Below are 17477 nucleotides of genomic sequence, written 5' to 3' on the forward strand. Positions count from 1 at the left end.
AAAAACTTCAGCAAAGCCCTTAAGGCCTTGAGTGCCGAAGCGCGTCTGGACCAGTGTTCTAGAGCTTTTTCCTCTGTAAAGGGGCGATTGTCCAGTTTTGCGAGAGCGGTCACGAGCACTTTTCTTCGCACTGCGTAACGGGGACAAACAGAAACTCTAAACAGAAACTGTGTGCTACCACAACGGAAAGGATAAAACTGGACGCTGACCAGAGGGGTGTGGTCGACGAAGCAAGGCTTGAAAGCCAAAACGTCTAACCTATGCACTACATCGCATCACCATTTTCGTTGGCGTTTCTTTCCCTTTCTTTTTTTGTTTTGTTTCATGAAAGCTTCAGCTCAGGGCCAAGTCTGATTTCCCCATTCAAATTCATGTAAAACGCAGACATGCTTCCATTAGACGGCTACTGGAACAACTTGAATTAAATTTGTTGCATTTGAGAGATAACCTTAAAGTCTAGCAAATATTTAGGGCGCCGAATTTTAATTTGGTACCTCCAATCCTTGCGAAGATTGATGAAAATGGGTACGCTAAAAAATAAGATTGAGCGCGTACAAGTTTATAAATCCGTAAATCTGCATCAACACCAGATGTCGCAGTGCTCTAAACAGCTACAGTAGTTATATAGCATCTCAAGTGAACAAATTTGACGTGTGTTTACAGCATGTGTGGATTTGTTACAACGTTTACGAGGTGTTGGCAAATGCCCTACTCACAAATGAGCGGCATATTCCAGGGCTGTGTATGATGCATCAAATTTGTCTGCTTTAGATGCATTGTTACGTGTAATTCACAGTACCGTGCTACAAATTTTCAAACCTGATTTTTTGAATATTTGCAATTTTTAAGACTATTTCTAAAGGAGTGATGGCGTAAATCGAAAATACGCTTTCTGCACTCCCTAAATTTAAGCTTTCTTTTTCTTTTTAGTGCGACGAAGCCCATCAAAATCGAGGCACTGGTTGCTGAGAAAAACGATTTCTCCGTCTCCTTCACTCACAGAGGAGCTCTCGAGCTAAAAGCTTGCTCTTGATACGAATCTTTTCTCTCTTCTTCCTTCTACTCCTCCTTCTCATCCGCCTTGTCCCCCTCCTACCTATTGTCTGAACGCTTTCGTGGTCGGGGGGGGGGGGGGGGGGGTGCGATTCACGAACTTAAGAACCGTGCTCGGAGCTCGGGCACGTGCAAACGCCCTCGGCACGTGAGAAACGAACGCCGTGAAAGCTTAGTGCGTGCGTAAGTGTCTGAATACATCGTACGCCTGCTTCCGTCGGGCTGTGGTAATTCAGGGTGAAAGCCGTGATTGGCTGCAAAATTGGAGGCCGCAACTTGCCAATTGCTCTCTCCCGAGCGGGACGTTTCTGACTGCACGAGGACAGCATGAGAAGCTTCCGTGTCCTTTTACGCGTAACCACAAATTCTTCCCTCAGTTGTGTGCCGAAACGAACGCCAAAGATTGCTTCCTAAAGTACGCTGAAATGCCTTGAAGCGAAATTTAAGATTTCTTTTTCTTTTTAGTGCGACGAAGCCCATCAAAATCGAGGCACTGGTTGCTGAGAAAAACGATTTTTCCGCTCGTGGCAACCATGAGGGTTGCCACGAGCGGAAGCAACACTTCTGTGCCGCCTGTGGCTCGGCGTGGCATTCACGAACTCCTATTCATTCCGCATTGGAATGGCCGGCAGCCCTACTTGTGACACCTGCGGCTGCAAGGAGACGATTGAGCACCTCCTTTGTGACTGTCCCCGTTACAAAGTGCGAAGAAAAGTGCTCGTGACCGCTCTCGCAAAACTGGACAATCGCCCCTTTACAGAGGAAAAAGCTCTAGGACATTGGTCCAGATGGGCTTCGGCACTCAAGACCTTAAGGGCTTTCTTGAAGTTATTAAGGACATGCAAATTGTGCGACCGCCTTTGAACGTTATAGCGCACAGTTTCGCGTTACTGTGTGAATTTTCTTTTTTTTTTTCCTTTTTTTCCTCTGCTTCTTCTTTCTTCTTTTATTCCCTTTACCCCTTTCCCCAGCACAGGGTAGCCAGCCGGTACTTACACTGGCTAACCTCCCTGTCTTTCCTCTCCTTTGTCTCCTCCTTGAAGCGAAAGTTGTCTGCCGTGTTGCCTGCACCGTGAGAGGTAGATATACAGCTCAGACCCTCAGTAGCGGATCGTCGCATTTGCGCTACCATCGCTGAAGCCAAAGTTCCGGCTCAGCAGCAAGCTTAAGACCCATCCACGTGCTGTGCCTTGTACGGTAGCGCGATGTATCTCTTACGACGTGTATCGCGGGATGCGGATCCCACGGAAAGAAGCACTCTGTGTCCGTGTGTGCCGCATTTTTTTTTTGTCCAACTACTTTTTTCGCGCCGTTATACAGAAGCTTATTATGATGAAAAAAAATGAACTTGCCCACCAGCAAGCCGCGATGAGAGATCGACACTGAAAAAAAAAAAGAAAACTCTGGCCTTCACAGAATAGGAAATGGAAAGGGAGACGAGGGCATTGAGAACACACGAATTAGAGGGAAGCGTGCGAGCTGAAAGAACGCAGCCACAAAACAAAGAAAGCAGAAACGACCAGAAACGAAATACGCACTTGACCCTTTCAGTGTCGTTTCTTTTTTTTTCGGAAGTGACGCATCCCAGTGTCGCTTTTCTTTTTCCTCTCGTTTATTGTAAGGTCAACACAACGGCTTATTTATGGTTATGTCGAAGGGAAAAAAAAATGACATGGATGGCAGGCAAATGCACCCTTGGTATGGTCCCCACATTCCTATCTTCGTCTCCTGCCTCCTACGTTTTTGTTTTGAGGCACGCGCGGAAACGTACCGGTACCTCAGGTCACACTGAACGGGTTAAGTAGTAATTTGTCTCAAAGATTATCAAAGGCAAAGAAAAATACAATACAGGCAGGGAGAAAATCCGAAGGTTGCGACAAGGTGCGATCTCGTCCTCGCAGTGTGATAAAGGTTGACAGTTCGACTCCCGTACTCGGTGGCAATGTTACCCATGAGGCATAATGCAGGGGTGGGGAGAGAGAGAGAGAGAGAGAGAGAGAGATCGTACACCTAGTATTGGGTGCCTGTTAGCAAACTTCAAATGGTCAAACGTACTCCGGAGGCTTCAGCTACGGCATCTCACATGTTGGATTGCACAACATTTTGATGGGACACACAGAAGGGAAGCACACTCAGCAGAGCGCTACTTGCAACTATCGATTCATTCCCTTGTCAGCGGAATAAATGCAAGAAGATACTCAAGGGGAGAACAACAAATACGAAAGAACACAAAAAGAATTTTACAAAGAAGGACTATCTACCAATACTAAGCCGTCGAAGTGCAGCGCAATCGAACGTCTATAGTATGCGATATACAAGCACGCCCAGTCTTCAACCTTGGCAAATCTCTCCATAATCCCTCTGTTCCTCGGGGCTTCGGAATATTCGATTATTAGCTGCAGTTTCTGGCCGGGTTTAACGGGACTGCTGCATGTTCAATCCAGGGAGATACCGTGCAATATTGAACTACAGTGGATAAATAGAAAAGGGAGGGAGGGAAGGAAGGGAGGTTAACCATAATTTGTCCAGTTTGCTACCCTACACGTGGGGAGGTGGATGGAGGAGTGAAACTAAGAGAGCGAGAGAGAGAGAGAGAAGACACAAGTTTTGATCAAGACAATGCATAAATGAAGGTCGCCCTTTGTTACGACTCGAACGTTCCGTAAAAATTGGCTCTGTCGTACAGCTTCGGGTTCATATCCGCCGTACTGCACGCAACTGGCGACGCGGTGGTGACCCCGACGCGAGTCGGAGAGGGCGGGTTGAGCGAATCAGGAACAGCCGGGCGCGGCGCGAAAGAGCAGCCAAAAAAGCAGCGTCGGCTGTTTCACTGATGGCGGACATAACGGGAAATAACGGGGAAACTGCGGGAAAGACAGAAGGGAAACTGAAGGTTATTGCAGAACGGTATCAAAATACGAAAGAATGGAGGGGGAGGGGGAAAGGAGAACAGTAAAAAGAAGAAACGTGAATGCCCTAACTTCTGCGCATTGTTCATATTGTATTTTTCTTTTTTTCTTTGCCGGAGGCTGTGTTCCGTCGCGAACGGTAGGCCATCATTCGGTTGCCGGGCATTAGTAGATATGACGGACGGTTGTTGGGCAGTGCCAAGTGTACACGTTCGCGCCCCTGTCGACAGCGCGGTTGTGTGTGTTAAGGCGAAACGACGAAGTCTGATAACAGCGCCGTGTAAGTGCTTATTGTTCACGATAACGACGACTATGGCGGTCGCAATGGTAACTGCAATGATGATGATGATGACGATGGCTGTGCTACTGCGGCTGCGAGTGATACGATTTAGCCTCCGTTTGCATTGTGCGGCGAGCGCGTTCAGGAAAAAAAGCTAATGGCACTACGCGCAGCGTCTGCGCAGTGGCTCTGACGTTGCGCTCTTGAGTAAGGTAGCGGGTTCGCTTCCGAGCCGCGGCGGTCGCACTTTAACGGGAGGTGCGGAATGCAGAAACGCTCTTGTACCGCGTGGTCTTTCTGAACGTTAAAGACGAAAAGCGCGTCGTCCCTTCTTTGAAGACGCCGGAATCTGTGACGGTTACTGACTCTACTGCGTCGTGGGTGATTCTCTCATTTGTACATTTAAAACACTTGTTCACGGACATCGCCGCAAATGATAATTTCTCGAAAGAGACTTTAACTCTTATTGTGTTAGGTGATCGGTTATTTTGTTTTGATTACTTTTTAAGCATTACCTGCTGAAAGCACTTATGTTTACTTTATATTACATAAGTAAACAGGGATAGCCGTCGAACAGGGATAGCCGTCGCCAGCAAACGGCGACAGCAACTTTTCTGTTTATTTTCTTCTCAAGAAAAAAAAAAGAAACCCTGGGTTCTCTAAATTAAGCCGAAGCACCCCACCTACATCATCCCAACTAAGTCACGGTACCGTTGCAGCTGTATAGTTAAAAACCCCGTGATTTAATTTTTTGTAAAAGCTGTTGGTTGGCACACTGACATCTTAGTTATGTTGATGACTGTCGTCGGCTGACGCCTTGATAAGCGTCATTATGGCAAATATGAGTTGTGGGATATTGAATTGGGAAAATCAAACGAGCACAAAAAAAAAGAGAACAACAGAATAAGACAGTGAACTGGATAGCGCCGTAGCTGTGGCCTGCGGCACAAGAACAAATGTCGGGGTTTGCTGTCGGATATACGGTACAGTGGCAAACTGGATATTGAAGAAAATCCTACACCACAAGCTCTGATGTGAACACTGAAAAGTTCGAGGTTTCTTTAAAAATTGCAGGAAGACGAAATTACAAAACAGGCAAGAAAAGAAATGCATCTTTAGCAATGTGCGAAGACGCGAAAGTAATTGCACCACGTATTAAATAGCCCGTATATGAGCAGTCGGTGTTAACAGACTGTGGTTGAAATTCGTTGATTTTGTGCCCGTTGTAGATTCAGTAATGAACGGTGAATGCATGATGACACTTACGAGAGAATCCTGAAGCCCGGAAACGATTGACAGCCGCCGCGTTATGTATATATATATATAGCCCAGTGTTCAGGCCTCGGCACTCTGATGGGGCCGCCTCAGCAAAAACGCTCGTGCACTTTCTTTCTTCCCTTTCTTTCTTTCTTTCTTTCTTTCTTTCTTTCTTTCTTTCTTTCTTTCTTTCATTTATTCAAGACATTCCTCAAAGAAATGCCTTGGGGGACGCGACAAAAGGCAGTGACCTAGGTGCACGATAAAGAAGCCCCAGCCAGACGGAATTAATACGGAGTCCTCCACTACGGCGCGCCTCGTAATCGTATGGTGGTTTTGGAACAGACGGGAAACCGGCAGAATTATAGAAAAAAGAAATCTGGGCCAGTGTAATGTATACGCATTCCTTTTTTCTCTATTCTGTTCCTACCTAATAATGTACAGCTCACGACCGGCGGAACCCGGTGTAAACGGCGCGGGCGGAGCGCCGCTTGTACCACTGTTATAAATGCTCGAAAGGGAACGCCTTGGGAATAGAATCGCAATGTTATATTCGGCGTTGTGTGTTATTTTCGGCGGGAAAATTCGGCGTTGTGAAGGAAACGTGTTAACACTCTGCGCTTGCATTAATTAAAGGGAAAAAAAATTACAATGACACGGCACAAAAAAGAAAAACGAGGCTCTCGAATCCAGTGCACTGCAGCTCTCTTCATTCACAGCCTCACAACGCCTTCGCTGGTCAAAATGGCGCTAGTATTAAACTCACGTGATTCTAACAGCAACATTTATGACAGACTTTCTATATAGATGAAGAAAAAAACAAAAGACTGAAACGTTTATGAATGATATAGCCTCAAGAAATTTAACCCATGACTTGGAATAAAGAATTCGGTAGAGGAAAGTTCAAACTGGAACAGCAGAGCATTTCTCGGCACTTTCTCGCACGGCATATCTGAGTACTGGTGCTAGGCGTAACGTTTGTCAGAAGGTTATGCTTTGAGTGCTGGCTGACTTCAATTCTACTATTTCGAGTAATTGTTAAAAAGTCAGTGACCTATATATATATATATATATATATATATATATATATATATATATATATATATATATATATATATATATATATATATATATATAGAGAGAGAGAGAGAGAGAGAGAGAGAGAGAGAGAGAGAGAGAGAGAGAGAGAGAGAGACGGGATAAGGAAAAGGCAGGTAGCTAGCGTAATCAGACTGTGCCCGGTTGTCAGGGTATAGCGCTGGGATAGGGAGAAAGGAGGCTATAAGATGAGTGGACGGAGAGAAGCTCAAAGTATGCATACCCCAACACACGCAACGGAGGGCTCGTTGTTCAGGCAAGCGGTCTTAGAAACTGGTGCATTTCTAGAAGCGCAGCAGCGTTGTTGTGGCTTCGGAGGCGCACGAAACCACCGTCCAAGGATGTTCTTGAGAGGTATGTCATCTAATTCGACTAATTGGCTGTCCCAAGGGCAAGTCTCTCATCTTCGCATGATGGGCGGTCGCACAGGAGGTGTTTCGCAGTTTCTTTTATGGCCATGTGTTGTAATTGGCGCTGCCCGCCTTGCCAATTAGGAATGAATTAATTCGTCTGTCTGTGAAAAAAAAAGAAGCTTACTACTCGCAACCGACATTGTAGCGTTTCTTCCTGTCGAGTGAACTTGGGCAAAAGTTATAAGATCATATACGGGTACACAGAGTGTAGAGTTCTTTTGTTTTTTCTTCTTCACTTGGGTTACCACGCGGCATAGCGTCATAACGGAGTTAAATATAAGCATACAGGCCCGTTTAATAGAGATACTGCAACCGTGAATTAGAAAGTTGGGGTAGTTTAGAGTTGGTGTAATGTAGAATGTAAAACATTGGGAAATTCATTGATTACAATCGTAGTGGTGATTATCGTGCACGTTGTGATGTTTACTGCTGCTGGTGTAGAGGTTTCTCAGCTGAAGCTCCCGTTCTTGTTGTTTTTTTTTTCCCCACAAATCTTGAATCCCTTATTTGTAGCATTCTGAGGCAGTCGATATCGTCACAGAATTTGTCAAGTGGCATCTGTGATCCCGCTAGGTTATCTGAAAGCAAGAACACAGAACGGAAAAAAAAAAATGAGACACGGATAACAAAAAGGAAAGCAGAGAATCGCGCCATTGTGGGCCGCTCGTTGAATGATTTCGTGGGTGCGGGAACCGCATTGGATCTTCGCATTCTACGCAAATTTGACGTTCAATTTACGTTGCCCTTTCGGGAGGCGAGCGCCTTCAGAGCCGAGACCCCCCCCCCCTTCCCCCCGACGCGAAATTTCCCATTCCCGCGCTGCGCGGCCGGTCTTCAATTCTGCACCGGCCCTCGATTTGCGAGCGCTTCGTGTTTGACTTTTTCTTCGTCGCCCGGAACAGGGTGTGCCCCACTCCACTAGCGCGCACTTCGCGAAACTCACGAGGCTGGCGCCTTGCTTTCTCAACTTCTCGGTTTGTATCCGGATTTTGATATATCTGTTCACGCAGCCTGTCTCCGTTTGGCGAAGACCCCGCCTTCTTGTCTGCATCGCCCTTAACGCATTTTCTCTCTCACTATATGTGCCGTTTTATTCCTCGCGTCGCCACGAACTGTTCTCGATTGCGCCAGAAGAACCGCATTGCGTGCGGCCAAAAGTGGACTGGACGTTTCGATGACTTCAGGTGGGAATAAAGCAAGGAAGGCGTTGGGCTCATCGGTGGCACTTTTCGATAGTCAAAAACTGAAACTTTTTTTAAACCTCCCTGGAATAAAGAGGCATGTTAAGGTGTCACGAAAGGGCCAGCCAATCAATTTGTTTATACTGGTGAATTAGTCTTTCAGAATGCTATTATCCTTAATTTGGTGGAAAGAGATTGGTTATTAGCGGGAAAAGAAGGTTAAGCGTTCTTTCCTCGAATTTCGCGCGGAAACACCAGCGCCTGCACGCCAGCGTGACGTCACGGATCTCTAAGTACCTACTCATTCTTGGACCGCTTTGACGTGCAGGAGAAGCTTTGAAAAATTCCCTAGGTTGAATCTTTGGTTTCCGTTGAATGCCATGTGGATGTTCACTAGACCGTCTTTATAATGAAACCGCTTTATTCAAAGTATCTCTTTATTCGAAGCTCGGTGACGTCCTGAGTGCAGTCCGTGCACTTAAATGCTGAGTTCTTTGAAGTGGAGCGGCACCATACTGCGCTATTAGATTTCTCGGACGATCCTACCGCTGTCGACCAGATGTAGGAGTCGTCGGACTAACTCGCCGCTGCCACCATTTGAAGGAGTTGAAGGTCGTAGAGAGGAACTCGGTGAACAGGATTTATTTACATATTAACAGTTTAAGCAGGATACATTGGCAGTCTAGCGCGACTCCCATATGGAGCCCGCAAAACTAACATACAGCAAACAGTTTACGAGCACACAGCTCACTACTACATTTCGAGCACGACACGAGCACACTCTAGCAGCCGGCAAATGCTGCTTATAAGCTCTCCGCTTGACGTCATAGTTCGACGTCATCATTCGGCGTCACTCTTCGAGGTCCACGTGGACGGAGTCCCAGTGGGCGGAAACGTTCGTGTTGCACACACACACAGGTTTCAGTGCCGCACAGCTCTCGGTGTTGACGTCAGAGGGCTTCGTGGAACTCTGCTCCGTACCGGATGGCTCGGCCAAGTACCAATTTCCGGAGTTGATCGCGCGCCACGTGGCTGCCGGCCCTTCGCAGTTCTCCGAAGGGCGCCCCGTCTGGTGGGCTTGGAACACGTGCAGCGGGCTGAAAGCTGGCACGTTGCCACCCCGTACGGCCATTCTTAACAGCTACTCCAAGGCCCGGAAAATCTCGCCTGGCCAGTGCTGGCAACCGCTGGGCAGGAAGAGAATGGATGGCGAGCAAGACGATGGCTTTGCTCTCTGCAACCCCTGCGTACTTGGAATGCCTTCAACCATCTTACAACAACTGGCACAGAAGAGCCGACCCGGCAACACAATACCGCTCAGCGTTCAAACGCCCGGAATCAGCTGCTAACCCACCAGGCCTCCTATCACAATTCCAATGCAAGTCACTCAACTGGGAATCCCAAATTTTGCCCCAAAATTTCGTGCCGCCAAAGCGAGCGTTCACGTTCCCCTTTCAGTTCGACCAAACCTGACTGTCGTGCTGCACAAGAGTAAAGGTTTACGCAGAATTAAACCGAAGGCTCTCAAACACCAATACCCAAACATAACATAAGCAGCCTAACTTCACGAACAGCCTGTTCTTACCCTATCGCAGTGGCGTACTTATCTCACGTACTGTTGCCACTGAACAGTCTGGCCAACTCCACAGGTACGCAATCACAATCGCGCTAGCTTTGTGGTCCCTATTCCGAACACGTGCTTGCATCCTACAATGTTTTCATCACGCTGACTCACATTTGTTCCTTTACTCCACACAGGACACGTTCCTTAAACAAACAACCAAATTTGCGTAACTTACGCATCACAGAGGAACCTTCAAACAAATGTGTCTTCTAATAACTAGCTCTACGCACGCGTACTAGAGAAGTCAGAATACGGCTGCCCTCAACACACACGAGCAACCCAGACATAAATCTGCTTCTTTCCGTCCACACAGGACACGCGCTAATGGACTTAAGAGCTCTTCTCAGTGCAAATCGTGCACTTACTGAAAATCTACGCGCTTAACCTTAGAAAATTCAAAAAACACTTTAAAAAAAGAAGGTTAAATAACACACACGCGCGTTACGATAGGCCTCTCAACGATAACCTTGACCTTCAGGTTACTCACACACACAAAAAGCAAGCCTATATACTTATTAATGAACACCTCGCGAAACTACATGTTTACTTAAAACGCGTCTTTCAAATCTCGAGCTTCTCAAACAAAACATAAACAGAGCTCATGCCTTACATATTGAAAGAAACTTAGACCGCGAAAATTATCCGAGTGCTCAAAAATAAAACAAAACAACATGCTTTACTTCCACGGAAGCTCCCTTGGCCTCCCGTTCCAAGCATTTACAACTGACTCATACTTTTGAGCCGTACTCGAGGTGGTCGCGGTCCGAAAGCTACTCTGGCTACGGGGGAAGAACAAAAGGGCTGACTCACTATCAGCTCCCCCAAGACGTTAGAGTCCCCTGCCAATTTGCGTCCTCGCGCCTCGCTTTCAGCATGTCCTCGATTGACCGCGTCGCTACTCCCCACCTGGTCTCGTCTTGCCACCTTGTGCTTCTTTGTACTGCACGCTGAGCTTCGAAGAGAACAACGGAACGACGAGGAATTTAACTGCCCCGTGCCCTTTGTCCGCGTCCGTGCAGAACATGCTTCTCGGTCCCCTTTTGACCGGTGGCTCGAACGATTAGGATGCGTCAACATCGTCCGTGACGACCGCACCTTTTTCCTCGCGCCTTGCCTTTTTGCGCCTGTCGCCGTCTTTGGCTTCGCTACATTAGCCACCGCATTCCGATCCTTTCGGCGCCTCTTTCTGCGGCGCTTTCTCCTCGAACTCTCTTTCATGCCGTCATCTCGCGCCTCGTGCTGGCCGTTACACATCTCGTCGGCCCGGATCGGTCTCTTACCCGCACAGTCTGATTGATTTTCATTTAAATCAACATTCTGGCTGCCTCGACTGGCGGACAGCTCAACCGACTCTGGCACAATGCAGCAGGCTTTACTCGAGTTATGCAACTCGCACTCTTGCGAACTGCCCTCTACTGCATTGCCCAGCTCACGCTGCGCATCTGCACACAGCCCGTCGGTATCGATCGCTGTCTCACGCGCACAGTCCGAATGATTAACAACTGAATCATCCCTATCTAGGCTATCTAGACTGGCGGAGAGCCGCACCGATCCCTGAACAATGCAGTTGTCTCGTGAGCTACGGAGCTCGCCACCCCGAGAACTATTCTCAACTGCATCGTCCAGTTCGCACTTCACTTCTGCACGCAGATCTGACTCGACATGGGTGCTCGCGTCTATCAAGTCCGTAGTATTCTGTACCTCGCTAACGACCTCGCTACCATGAGATGCGACGCACACGCGCGGTAACTGTGCCAATTTGTTCGCAGCTGGCCTAGCTGTCTCTACAGTCCTCTGTTGGCACAGCACCTCGTCGCTCTCACTCTGGCCTTTAACGGCCTCTGTTGCCACTAAGGCTTCGTTAGCTGCTAGCACTTCGAGTTCACCTATGAACGTGCTGCTATTCTCACAGGTAGTACTACTTCTGTCGGCTTTCGACTGAAATCTGCTGTCTACTTCCTCCCACTTTCGCTGCGTCCAGCCTACAGATTTCTCAAGCCGCTGTTGACTTGCTCGATCCGCTGGTTGGTTCGCTCGATTAACTGCTCAAAACCTTGAATCTCATTGTTCAATGCATCAATGTACTGCCTCGTTACTTCTGTTAGGCCTTCTTCCTGTGTAATGCTTTTCAGTTTCTGCCTTGCTTTTTCCTGTTCTTGCTTAAGGTCTTCCAGTTCTTGCCTAATTGCTTCCTGTTCCCGTTTCTTACTTAGAATTCGTTTGCCCATTTGCTCTATGAATTTCAAATCATTCTCACTTTCGATAATTGTCTTAGGAATTTCTGATTCCTTCAAGTTCTCATTTACGTTTACCCCGATCTCCTCACACAACCACAACAGGTCAGCTCTCGTCAAACACATTAGGACCATGGTCGCTACTTTAAGCTTTGGCTCTGCTGTCATACAATACTTGTTGCGATACCCACGCAAATCAAAATACAAGTAAAAGATCCCAGCGAATCAAATCCAAAAACACAGTGAAATTGAAGCCTGGTAAATCTTACAGCCAAAACCAAACGCTTACCCACTGAAGCAGCACCATATCACCAGTCCTTCCCCGCCGTATCCAGTCAGTTGCAAGAGGTGGTCAATCTCAAGTCGCCTCCAACTTGATCAGGATGCCGGTCGGTCACCATGTGCCAACGTCCGTCAGCTGCCGTTGCCGTTTCCGAGTCGTAGGCCGATCTAGGAGCCGTAGGCTGGTCTAGGAGCCGTAGGCTGATCTCACCGCTGCCAACCAGATACTAGATTTCTCGGACGGTCCTACCGCTGTCGACCAGATGTAGAAGTCGTCGGACTAACTCGCCGCTGCCACCATTTGAAGGAGTTGAAGGTCGTAGAGAGGAACTAGGTGAACAGGATTTATTTACATATTGACAGTTTAAGCAGGATACATTGGCAATCTAGCGCGACTCCCATATGGAGCCCGCAAAACTAACATACAGCAAACAGTTTACGAGCACGCAGCTCACTACTACATTTCGAGCATGACAGAGCACTCAGCTCCCGGCAACGAGCACGACACGAGCACACTCTAGCAGCCGGCAAACGCTGCTTATAAGCTCTCCGCTTGACGTCATAGTTCGACGTCATCATTCGGCGTCACTCTTCGAGGTCCACGTGGACGGAGTACCAGTGGGCGGAAACGTTCGTGTTGCACACACACACAGGTTTCAGTGCCGCACAGCTCTCGGTGTTGACGTCAGAGGGCTTCGTGGAACTCTGCTCCGTACCGGATGGCTCGGCCAAGTACCAATTTCCGGAGTTGATCGCGCGCCACGTGGCTGCCGGCCCTTCGCAGTTCTCCGAAGGGCGCCCCGTCTGGTGGGCTTGGAACACGTGCAGCGGGCTGAAAGCTGGCACGTTGCCACCCCGTACGGCCATTCTTAACAGCGCTTAGTGCGAGGTGCCAAGCGAGAAATTCGCACCATACATACAGCTTAGTGCGGCTGTGCGGTGACACTTTGCTTTCCTTCGTGTCGAAAAGGCAGGCAGAGGGAGCTGCGAAGGCCATGCTTCGCCACGTGGTGGCGGTTCCTTGCGACTTTGGCTGCATCACGTGATCATAACCGCGTGCCAGATTAGGCAGCTGCCTGACTGGCCTCATCGGAATGCCGCTGCTATCTTGTCTATTGGGCAGTGCTAGATTATAGGTGGGGGATATGGCGTCTGCAGCCCCGGGTCCCCAACTTTCAGGGGTACCGCTCTACCATTTGAAAAAAAAAAAAAGTTTCTGAGCATGTTTGCTGCCCACGCTGTACATACGTATATTGTAATGCATGTATGTACATTTGTGCGTGCGTTTTGTTGAATGTTATGCCTTTGTAACTTGAAGATTGAATGCCTAATAAAATGTTTCTTTTTTGAAGAATATGCTCTTCTGTATTTTTGGTCCGTGCTGCGTGCCAATGCTGCACATCGACTAATTGGGAATTAGCGACGGACTGACGGCTTAAACATACCGACGTGTACGTCAGGTAATAACCGTTAAATAATACTATAAATCACGCCAAGAAATTAGTGTCCCGAACGCATAAAGATGATGTATATTTTATCACTGGTCAGCGAACGCAACATGTGGGCTTAGAAAAATTCAGCGTCTTAAACCAGTCGTCGTCGTCGTCGTCGTCATCATCATCATCATCATCATCATCAAAGTCGTCATCGCCATTAGGGCCCCAAGGATGCAGTTTGCCCCGGGCCACGAAATTTCTTAATCCGTCTTTGCTATTGGGTGTAGCCTTATTGTCAGGCGCTACGTTTTACGAGTGCGCGAACTGTTGCAATGCACTTCCCTCATCGTTATGACCATTGTAGAACACACATACTTTTAACGAAATACCGCTTATAACAAAACTACATATCCTGTCCCGATTATTTCGCCCCGACGAGGACTTGGTGCGCAACCTTCTTCTTTATTTGCTATAAAATATGGGTGGTTTGGCCACAGAAAGGGTCGAGTACACCAAAATCTTAGCTAAGAAAAACGGCCAAGAAATAAGGCAATGAAATAAGAAAAGACCATCAAAACAAGTCTATAAAGAAATAAGATACTAGCAGAGCAAGTCGACGACCCACGTAGAAAATAGAGAAAAAAAGAAATAGTGCAGGGCTACATAAACAGCACAAGCATGAATGGGAGTATAGAGAATTGATCACGAGCGATTAATCAGGTCGCTGTCAACGTGAACATCCCGCAGAGCCTTGAGAGCTAATCTCTTTTTGTTGGGATGCGAACAGGATCCTTCGACTCTCTGCTCAGAGGAGGGGGGGGGGGGGGGCTATATCTTTAATCCGTTCAGACTACTGCGAATGATCTCTCACTGCTGCCCATTGTCTGGTGACTCACTGAGACAGTGTTAGTGGTGCCCCAGCGCGCGCACTCTGATTGTCGCGTGGAGGACACACCGGCAGAGCACTGTCCATTATCATTATCACCGCCACGCCGGCCGCTGTCATTAACGGGATGCCGCTGTCGTCAAAGGTGCCGCTGTCACCGACGGAGCAGCCATACAGACACGACGTGTGCGTGATCCCTGGATCTACCGGCTTAGCTGCTAGCCCTGTGAGGTTTTTGGACCTCCGATGAATATCTTTCTTGTTGTCGCGTAGTCCTTCCTTTCCCTCAGTCGCGCGACAGAGAAGACTTCAATAACATATTGGGGAGGGCTAGTTGGTTCATCTGGAAAGAGAGAAAAAAAACTAAGAAGGAGAGAGAAATAACAGAGGCACATTAGATTAGAAAGGGTGGAGATATAGCTGGGTAAGCGTGCCCTCTCCTGCGTTATGGAAAAGAAACAGCACCTTTTTTTTTTTTGCATGATCGACCATGATATTGTGATATGTAGTACATGTATTTGTGTACGCAGGCCTATTCTAGGCTGGATATGTAAAGGCTTTGCCTTCTTCGAATAAATATTCAGCTCTTGCGGCCACATCGAGTTTGCAAGTTTTTTTCTATGGTCATGCGTTCACTTCGCCCAGCAATCGTATTTCCTGGGCTATCATTATTCGACATCGAACGAGATGTTTCCATGTTATCAATGTTTTCATGCTAGTCGTTTTTCTGGTTTCCTCCTAGGTCAGATGCGTATACAATTAAAGAAAAGAAACTACTTCCGGGACGTTCCAAACTTGTAACTTGTTAACTGTTTGATTGTTTTGCTCACTGCCCCGCCATCCGTAGGAGGAGGCGGCAACGTGAACTAGATTACGCCAACACGCATGCCACAATGCAATGCAATCAACTTTGCATTGTTGCAATCAACAATGCAATTAACCTTTCAATCCTGCAACCTTGAGGCTATCAACGAAAAAACTGATTATAGAAAGTTGTCAGTACACAGCAAGAAATTAACGCGCACACGTCTTTTTTCTTCGCAGTTAGTGCGCAGATGCATTGCATCATCATTATTTTTTCTCTCTTCTTGGCTCATCTTGTAACCACAAAACGACTGACAGTTCCACCACATTTCTATTCTTTGAGGATTTTTCTAGATACTTTTTATTTTGTTTGACTGAGTTGTGCGACTTTTTGGTTGTGAAATGTCTACAGCCTTTCTTTTATTTTGGTATATACAGCAATATTTTCATCATTGTAGTTACCATAATTGAAATGACTTTGGATATTTGAAATTGTTCGAATATGATTGTACATTAATATGTTTCTTTATATATAGGTAAGATGTAGAAATGCAAATTTTATGCACCTTCAAACCTCTGAGGAGACTGATAGTATTGCCAAATAAATAAATAAATAAATAAATAAATAAATAAATAAATATCACTATGCAACACGACATTGACGGCAAGTGAGTAAATGCATCGACCTAATACCCGCGATATCATGAGACAGTCTATTCCATTCTCTTAATGATCTCTTCTCTCTATCTCTCTCTCGCTGCTACAATGCTTCTTTTTTCTTTCTTTCTCTTGTATGTGTTAGTGTTTGCGCGTGCTAAATATTGCCCTCAGTTAAAAGTTGTCGGAGATGTACTGCTTCCAACCTGTCCGGTTCGACCACAGAATTTGTTATAATTCGGGGGAGGGGGGGAGTGGCTTCGGTGTGCTGTTGTATGCATGGGGAATGCCAGTATGGAGCGGCTTTGGGAATTTGGGGATTCGGGCGGCTTTTTCAAAGAGCCGAGACGACGTGAAGATGTGTCTGACGATATAACAGCGTTGTACCTGTCGCAATGGTTTATCCTTTACTAAACAAGCGCGTAAAATGCCTATTTGTCTTTATTATCGGGTAAAAAAAGAACATTTTTTTTTAAACAGCGACAACTTGTGCTTGGTCGAGAAATTGTGCCGATCCTGCACCGTACGAGCGACCGCTAAAGTTGGAAGGAAAATTAGGATGCACCTAGCAATCACTGACGCGCAGGAATCGCAGTGACGTCTTCTATTGCTGGGCACCGGCTTACGTTTACTTCACTTTCAAGTCTGAAATCGGGGTAGACGACAACGATAGATGTATTACGGGAAACAAATAACGTATATGATGATCTCATTTTTTTTAAAAAGGAAGCATTATGTGCGTGCGAATGACTGTATTTTAAGCCAAGCCACATTCGGTACGAGCCTCGCTCGCCGATATCTCGGCATCTCTATGGTGGTACATCCCCCGTTAGGCAATACCCAAATAGACGGTGGCGCCAGATTTTCCTTCATGTAAAATTGTAACAAAAAACTGAGTTGGGCCTCAGGTATAACGCTTGTGACGATCGGCCTGCAGAGGTACCGACCTACAATATTCTACCAGCCCGCCGCAGCTGCGGGGGTCGCGATCTAGAGGAGAAGCGACCTCCGAACTCTGCCAGTCTGCTGCGGCGACTCGCTTTGTAAGGACGACAATGCGCGGCGTCAACAGCCCATCGGCGCCACTATGTCTAGGCGCGGTCGGTGGATCAAGTATTGTTAGTGGAGTCGCCGTCGCCTTCACGGTTTGATTGGAGCGGGGGAACTCCTGGAAGGAGATGTTTTGCGGTGCGGTCTCCCGGGTCCCAGAAGTGGTCAGTCAATGGACAGACGCGGCGGCCACTGTCTGCAGGGTCAGCTCTGGGATCAAAGAGGCGCCTGCTCGGGTCAAGACCTCTGTCTGTGAGAAACCTCTCACCTCGGTGTGTGCAGCGAAACCTGTGCGGAAGTGAGTGTGTAAACC

General features: G+C 47.3%; 1 protein-coding gene across 2 annotated transcripts in view; it reads left to right on the plus strand.

Annotated features, from left to right (window-relative positions):
• Window positions 1-17477, plus strand: part of LOC126543782 (uncharacterized) — a 58868-nt gene that overhangs the window by 28234 nt on the left and 13157 nt on the right. Inside the window, exon 1 of one of the 2 annotated variants that reach the window (XM_055062369.2) lies at window positions 4422-4619. The exons of the other annotated variant lie outside the window; for it this stretch is intronic. The gene's annotated coding sequence lies outside the window, so the exon portion shown is untranslated. Of the gene's footprint in view, window positions 1-4421; window positions 4620-17477 lie in introns of those variants that run through there. 2 annotated transcript variants of the gene reach the window in all.

Source organism: Dermacentor andersoni, chromosome 10, assembly GCF_023375885.2.
Source record: "Dermacentor andersoni chromosome 10, qqDerAnde1_hic_scaffold, whole genome shotgun sequence".
In the NCBI taxonomy this organism is placed as follows: Eukaryota; Metazoa; Arthropoda; class Arachnida; order Ixodida; family Ixodidae; genus Dermacentor; species Dermacentor andersoni.